The sequence below is a fragment of the Peromyscus californicus genome, unplaced genomic scaffold, assembly GCF_007827085.1.
Source record: "Peromyscus californicus insignis strain IS unplaced genomic scaffold, ASM782708v3 Scaffold_8__1_contigs__length_139910024, whole genome shotgun sequence".
Taxonomy (NCBI): domain Eukaryota; kingdom Metazoa; phylum Chordata; class Mammalia; order Rodentia; family Cricetidae; genus Peromyscus; species Peromyscus californicus.
Genome location: NW_026294606.1, coordinates 133,836,763 through 133,843,347, shown reverse-complemented (window position 1 = coordinate 133,843,347; position 6,585 = coordinate 133,836,763). Strand labels below are relative to the sequence as shown.

The 6,585-nt window shown below is 43.2% G+C and overlaps 1 non-coding gene across 1 annotated transcript; it reads right to left on the bottom strand.

Annotated features, from left to right (window-relative positions):
• Positions 1–3,967: 3,967 nt before the first annotated feature.
• On the bottom strand, positions 3,968–4,040 carry Trnak-cuu (transfer RNA lysine (anticodon CUU)). The gene has a single exon. It is a non-coding gene; the product is annotated as a tRNA-Lys (tRNA).
• Between the last annotated feature and the right edge of the window lie 2,545 nt (positions 4,041–6,585).

Here is a 6,585-nt window from a genome sequence, read left to right as displayed (position 1 = left end):
GGCTTGGCATTGGTGGGATTCTGCAGCCTGACTCTGGGGAAAGCCCAGGGATTGGTGGGATTTCACGCTCTGATCCTGGGGTCAAGTCAGGGTCAGGGTGTTTTTCCTTGGCCCTTTTTACCCTACAGCAGTAATGAGTTCAGTGGTACTGAGCACATTTATGCTTTTGTTCAGTCATTACCATCAACTACACCTAGAAGTTTTTGTCATGTAACCTGAAATTCTATACCCACTACCCATTGAACTCTGAGTCCACACTCACCCCTCCTCTGATCCCCTGGTAACCATTATTTTATTTTCTGTCTTAAAATTCTAAGTACTCCATAGGGGTGGAATCATACTGTATGTGGTCTTTGTGACTGACTAGCATACTTCACTTACACAGTGCTACATTGTAGCAGGTGTCAGAATTTCATCGCTTTTTAAGAATGAATAATATCCCATGATGTATAAATACTTCATACTATTTGTTTATTTGTTGACAATCACTTGGGTTGATTCTATTTTATGACTACACTTGAATATACACAAATATACAAATATTTGAGACCCTGCTTTTACTCTTTCCACGAATCTGCTGGCTGACATGATGCTTTTGTTCTTAATTTTCCTGGAGAAAAAAAAAAAAAAAAACAGCTATTTTTATCACACCATTGCCAGTATTGTGTGCCCCGGTCCCAACCCCATGCTGTGGTGTACTCATGTGTTGGAAGAGTCCGCTGTAGATGTTGGGCCCTCCCTTAACATTCTCTGTGCTTCCTTGACACAGGCTCTCTCAGTGAACCCAGAGTTTGCTGGTTTATGACTAGGCTGGTAACCAGTGATCTGCAAAGCTCTTCTTGTCCTGGGCATCTCCCCAGTTCTGTCCACTCGTGTCTTAAGCAATCACAAGGGCTTATAAGTAAACAAATGTTTCAGTCCTATGATTTGCATGTAGGTAGATGGAGCCTGCCTGAAAATTGTCTAATTCCAAGCTGCCAAGCAGTGAGATCAGAAATGCACAAACTTTCCCCACCACTTATACTGCTTTTCATAAACTATCAAAAACAAAATGTCTCAGTTTTAAAAGTTCAGCAACTGAAACCAATTTCAATCTCCACCTATTGTTTGTTAACATAAGTGATTTTTACAAAATTTTGCTTCATTTTTAATAACCCTGTAAGTCAAATTTTGTCCTGCTGAAATAGAGCCTGCCCACAGTGTTCAGAGGAAACACATGGTCGTGAACGGGTGGTTTTGCACGTGGCCGGGACGGCATGCTCTACACTGAATTGAGTCTGCGAGGATTCAGTTTGCGTCCCTAATGGTTTCGCTGCAGTCATGCCTCAAGGCACAGGAATAGGCTGGATTTTGTATCACTTTATTTTTCTGACTCATGGGGGAAAGGAAGATTGAAGCCCTTTCTGATTTGGAAAGAAGGAATGAAGTTCTCCCTCTGCTCTCAAATGCTTTCCATTTCTCCCACATTCTGAGTGTCACTGGCCCTGACAGGAAGGTGCTCTCAGCCCTGAACTCCTCAATGTACCACTAACCTTTTCTCTGCAGCAGCCGTATTGAGAAAGGCAGTACGAGGCTGGAGAGATGGCTTAGAGGTTAAGAACACTGGCTACTACTCTTCCAGAGGTCCTGTGTTCAATTCCCAGCAACTACATAGTAGCTCACAACTATCTATAATGAAACCTGGTGCTGTCTTCTGGCCTGCATACATACATGCAGGCTAGATACTGTATGATGCATAATAAATAAATAAATAAATCCTTAAAAAAAAGAGAGAGAGAAAGGCAGTACAGGCCCTGGCAGCAACGGTGCCCTGTGCGGAGGTCACTCAGCAACAGAAGCCATCTTGTGGACATTTAAGGGCCAACCCTGAGTCTGAGCTCCATTCTGATGAGCCATGGGGACATCTATTTGAGGTGGACACTGCATCCCCCATGAAAGGTTGCAAACTTACCTCAGAAATGATCTATGGCTCAAATTCAAGCCATGAAAGTGAGAGTCTTAAGCATTCTTCTTCAAAGTTTGCCTCAGTTAAGTCCTTTGCCAGCCTCGCAACTCAGGAGGAATCACGTGCGTCCTCTCTTCCATCTCTGTGGTGATATGCTTTCAAGAGAGACAGATGAGAGAACACCAGGAAACATATTTGTTACCTTCTCAAATGGAGGGATCTATGCTGCCCAGGCTGATGGAAGGTCATGCAGACTTCCCACGTCCATCCTTAACTGACCTACATGGTGAAAAGCTTTGCAGGCCAAGCCTCAGTGGCACCAAATTGGCAAGAGCTTCAAGGCCACCACAGAATAACTACCCCATGAGCCCACCATGCTCTGCCTGCTTGGGGCATGAGCCCTGACTTCTTTACTTAACACACACAAAGCCTCCTCAGTGCTTGCCCAAGAACCCCCCAGGAGACAGAACATCAGTGGCATTGCGTCCCTCAGCAACTCCCACAGGACTGGTTTCCAGTCACACCGCTTCACCCCAGTGACCAACCCAAAGGCTTTGTCCATCCTGTAATCATCTGACCTAATGTTCTCTCCTCTGCAAGAGGATCTTACAAAATTCCACAAACTGGCCTTGAACTAACTCTGGATACCAGACAATCCTTGAACTCACTGTTTTCCTGCTTCACCCTCCAAGGAGCTGCGCATGTGCCCCGAGGTCCAGCATCGTGTGCCATTTCAAGTGTTCGAATTGATGCCAAGCAGGTCTACTGCATGTGATAACTCAGGGTGTTTTCTTCATATGACTAACTTCACTGCCAGGGGGTCTCTCAGGATAGTTTAATCAAGGCATAACTGTGCTAACACTGGAGAAAAGTTTCAGCATTTAAATAAAACCAGCATGCCAGAATGTATATAATTCTTTTAAAAATGAAAAATTCTACTTGTTAGTAGCAACCACTTAACAACCCCTGCTAATCAGTTCACAATTAATCCCATGAAACAGAGAGAGAAAGATGGTATCCGAAATCATTCTTATTTGTGGCCAGAGGTCATGACAGTTCTTCTGACAAGTCCTTTGGAATCTTGTGGGTAATGCTTAAAACATCAGCATGCCAGGGCTGCCCCTGCTTGGAGGTGAAGGGGGACCCGCCAGCTTGATAGTTCTGTGTGAGAACATAGAATTGAAATGTTGAGCCGTTTGTAGGTTTCTGGGCTTCTTCCCACGCCCCTGCCCCTGCTTTTCTGGTGATAGACAGCTCAGAGCTCATAGGTTCTAAGGGCTCTCAGTGTCCTTCAGCGGGGTCTCCTGCAACGGAAGCTACTGTGACTCGGATGTGTAAGGTCAACCAAGTCCCAGTCAAACGGCAGATCAGAGAGAGAGCTTTGGCTTTATTCACACGTTTTTATAGCAAACAAATGATGCCTGCTTTTCAGAGCCTGTGCTTTCAGATAATAGAATACAGTCAGTGACTTTAAAAATCCATTTATTTTTATTATTTGTGTATGAGTGTTTGCCTGCCTATACATATGTGCCTAGTGAAGACCAGAAGAAGATACTGGATCCCCTGGACCTGGAGTTATGAGTGACTGTGAGCCACCATGGGGGTGCTGAGAACCCAACCCAGGTCCTCTGCAGATCGGCCAGTGCTCTTAACTTCTGAGCCATCTCCCCAGCTCTCCTCAGTGACTTCATCTGTTGTACCCAGGGTTGTAGTGGGTAGCCATTCCAGCTTTGATCTGGAAGTTCCAACCCCCATTGAGACTTCGGCAACTGTCACGCCTACAAGGCGGGGCGAAAGGAGGCGCCTGGGGACCTGAGATCTGGATCGGCGGGCTCTCGCTCTCTGTTGCGGGACCCTGGACTAGAGAGGTGTACCAAGCAGAGCTCCAGAGAACACCGCTGGACTGCGATACACCTTCCCCAGACTCCGCGACCTACCTATCCCTTAATTTGTAAGTTACGCCATTAAATAAATCTCCTTTTATCTACATGGAGTGGCCTTAATAATTTCACCAATATCTGGCGCCCAACGTGGGGCACGAACCCACGACCCTGAGATTAAGAGTCTCATGCTCTACCGACTGAGCTAGCCGGGCTGGCGACCACGAAGGGACACGAACCCTAGACTTGCTGCAGAACCTACAGTTAGTCTAACTGAGATTTAACTATCTGAGCTTTCTCACAGTACCCAACAGAGATAACATCACCCCCTAAACAGCAGGAACTAATTCTAAGAAAACGACGCCCCTTCTCCCTTAGGTTTCATAATTCTCAGGGTTATGGATGATGGTTATAGGGTTGGGGGTGGAAGGAAATATTAAACTCAGTATTCTAAAAAAAAAAAAAAAAAAATGAAAAGAAGAAATGGAATGGATAGGTATAAGGTATTATGGTAGATTATTATGTATACTAGTAAACAAATTTAGTAAAATAGCAGCCTTAAATAATTTGCACTGTAATTTGCACTGTTATGGATTCTTATATGTTGATACAAATGTAAACTATTTTTATATTCCTGTCTAAGATAATTTGTATATTGATACAAATACAGAACTATATTTGTTATAATGTACATATATTTCTACTCTTATTTGAAATACTTGTATATTGATACAAATGTAAATTTATATCTGTCATACTTTATGTAGGTTCTACTTCTGTTTAGGATATTCGGTATATTGATATGTATTTAAGATTATTGTCATATTGCATATCACACTACATACTCCTACCTCTGTTATAAATATCGATATATATTTAAGATTATTGTCATATTGCATATTGCACTATATACTCCTACCTCTGTTATAACATCTTGTGTATTGTCACAATTTTGAAGTCATCGTTCTTTACCATACACTTGCTTATAGACTGTTTACCTTGTTTACGTGAAGCCTTAGTCCTTAGGTTATTTCGGTAGATAAGACTTATAGATTTATAGTCACCTATGCTTGTCATCTCTATAGTTACGTTAGTTAGGTTATCCAGATTTACAGATACATAGGTCAGATGGACAGGTAATCTTCAAACACTTCATAGACCTAGAGAATATGGCATTTAAATAACTTAGAATTCTGTTGATGTGAGACATAATTGCTCCTGGCTGCACCAATTTGATCCCGAGAGAATGTTGGGCTTCTAAGACATTTCCATTTGGAAGTTTGTCTTCTTGGCACAAAATGGCCTACTGGGCAAAGAACTGCCCTTGCCTCGACGGCTGACAGTACTAATGCAATGCTATCCTTTCTGGACAAGCGGGACACAAGGAAAGCGACCACTGTACTCTGCCAAGACAGGGTAAGATGGTCTTTCAGAATTCCTGCTTCTGAAAATGGTCTGTCAGATACTTTAGGCCTGTAGCCAATTTGAATGCACCAACAATGCTGAGAAACATTAGGTGACTGTCCAGGCTGCCAGCTGTCTCCGTCTACTCTCGCAAGATTCCCGAAAGTTGCTTGCATCCATCTACCATTTCTCAGGTACCATTATATTCCTTCTCAGGTCTTTGATGGGATTGAAGACTAGCAGTTATAGTTACAACCTAGTAGATAGAACATATTAAGTATTAGATTCAGGTTCTTTAGGATAGGACACCTTTTGGAATGATCTTTGTAACATGCCATTTACCTATGCTCTATACTTCTCTGGATAATAGTATGTGTTTCTTGCTTGATATTGTTTGCATTGGTTGTAGTTCCACCTTATCTAGGTCATTATCCCTCATTATTCCTGGACTATATTTGATAACCATTCCTTTGTATATAGTCTTGTATTAGGTTAGAACTTTCTTATTTAGACAAAAAGGGGGAGATGTAGTGGGTAGCCATTCCAGCTTTGATCTGGAAGTTCCAACCCCCATTGAGACTTCGGCAACTGTCACGCCTACAAGGCGGGGCGAAAGGAGGCGCCTGGGGACCTGAGATCTGGATCGGCGGGCTCTCGCTCTCTGTTGCGGGACCCTGGACTAGAGAGGTGTACCAAGCAGAGCTCCAGAGAACACCGCTGGACTGCGATACACCTTCCCCAGACTCCGCGACCTACCTATCCCTTAATTTGTAAGTTACGCCATTAAATAAATCTCCTTTTATCTACGTGGAGTGGCCTTAATAATTTCACCAATACAGGGTGGCTTCAGAAACCAAATAAAATCAGTTTCACCAGCTCAGCATCTGGATCTTTCCAAGCAGAAGAGAGAGCCCTGTTCTTTGCGTTTTGTATGTTTCCATAATTATCTCTATACGCAAATATTTCAATATACCACAGAACTTTCAAGGACGTGTGATTGGTATCCTAAGAAAGATTTATTAAGCGGTGTGTGTGTGTGTGTGTGTGTGTGTGTGTGTGTGTGTGTGTGTGTGTGTGTGCTGGAGAGATGGTGCAGTGGTTAGGAACACTTGCTGCTCTTGTAAAGGTCCTGGGTTTGGTTCTCAGCATCAACAGGGCAACTGACACCTGCCCACAACTCCAGTTCCAGGGAATATGATGCCCTCTCCTGGCTCCATGGGCTCCAGGCCCACACATGGTACATATACATGTACAGTCATTGACACATACACATAAAGCAAAAATAAATAAATCTTTTTTAAAAACAGAAGTTTTGTTCAGAAAGTGAGACCACTTAAATCTGCCGTCTTACCAAGA